The sequence below is a fragment of the Mus caroli genome, chromosome X (genome assembly GCF_900094665.2).
Source record: "Mus caroli chromosome X, CAROLI_EIJ_v1.1, whole genome shotgun sequence".
NCBI classification, from domain to species: domain Eukaryota; kingdom Metazoa; phylum Chordata; class Mammalia; order Rodentia; family Muridae; genus Mus; species Mus caroli.
The window spans coordinates 96,073,949-96,075,065 of NC_034589.1; positions in this window are offsets into that span (position 1 = coordinate 96,073,949).

Genomic DNA, 1,117 nt, shown 5'->3' on the forward strand with positions numbered 1-1,117 from the left:
TATTTATTTATTATATTTAAGTACACTGTAGCTGTCTTCAGACACACCAGAAGAGGGCATCAGATCTCATTACGGGTGGTTGTGAGCCACCATGTGGTTGCTGGGATTTGAACTTCGGACCTTTGGAAGAGCAGTCGGGTGCTCTTACCCACTGAGCCATCTCACCAGCCCGACAGGAGGAATTTCTTTTCTGGTCTAATCTATTTGGAGTTCTGTAGGCTTCTTGTATGTTCATGAACATCTCTTTCTTTAGGTTTGGGAAGTTGTGTTCTATAATTTTGTTGAAGATATTTATTGGCCCTTTAAGTTGGGAATCTTCACTATCTTCTAATTATCCTTAGGTTTGGTCTTCCCATTGTCTCCTGGATTTCCTGGATGTTTTGGGTTAAGATCTTTTTGCATTTTGCATTTTCTTTGACTGTTGTGTCAATGTTTTCTTTGGTATCTTCTGTATCGAAGATTCTCTTTTCTATTTCTTATATTCTGTTGGTGATGCTTGCATCTATGACTCCTGATCTCTTTCCTAGGTTTTCTATCACCAGGGCTGTCTCTCTTTGTGATTTCTTCATTGTTTCTATTTCCATTTTTAGATCCTGGATGGTTTTGTTCAGTTCTTTCACCTGTTTGGTTCTGTTTTCCTGTAATTCTTTAAGAGATTTTTGTGTTTCCCCATTAAGGGCTTCTAGCTGTTTACCTGTGTTCTATTGTATTTCTTTAAGAGAGTTATTTATGCCCTTCTTAAATTCCTCTATCATCATCATGAGATGTGATTTTAAATTAGAGTCTTGCATTTCTGGTGTGTTGGGGTAACCAGGGCTCGCTGTGGTGGGAGAACTGGGTTCTGATGATGCCAAGTAGCCTTGGTTCCTGTTATGTTCTTGCTCTTGCCTTTTGCCATCTGGTTATCTCTGGTGTTCTCTGGCCTTGCTGTCTCTAACTGTGGTTTGTCCCTCCTGCAAGCCTCTATGTCAGTACTCCTGGGAGACCAGTTCTCTCTGGGAAGTATTTAGGTATGGAGAGCTGTGGTAAAGGATCAGCTCTGGGCTGCAGAAAGAAACCAGAAGGATCCTGTCCCCAGCTGTTCCTTGGTTCCTGTGTTCTGATGGCACTGGGAGGT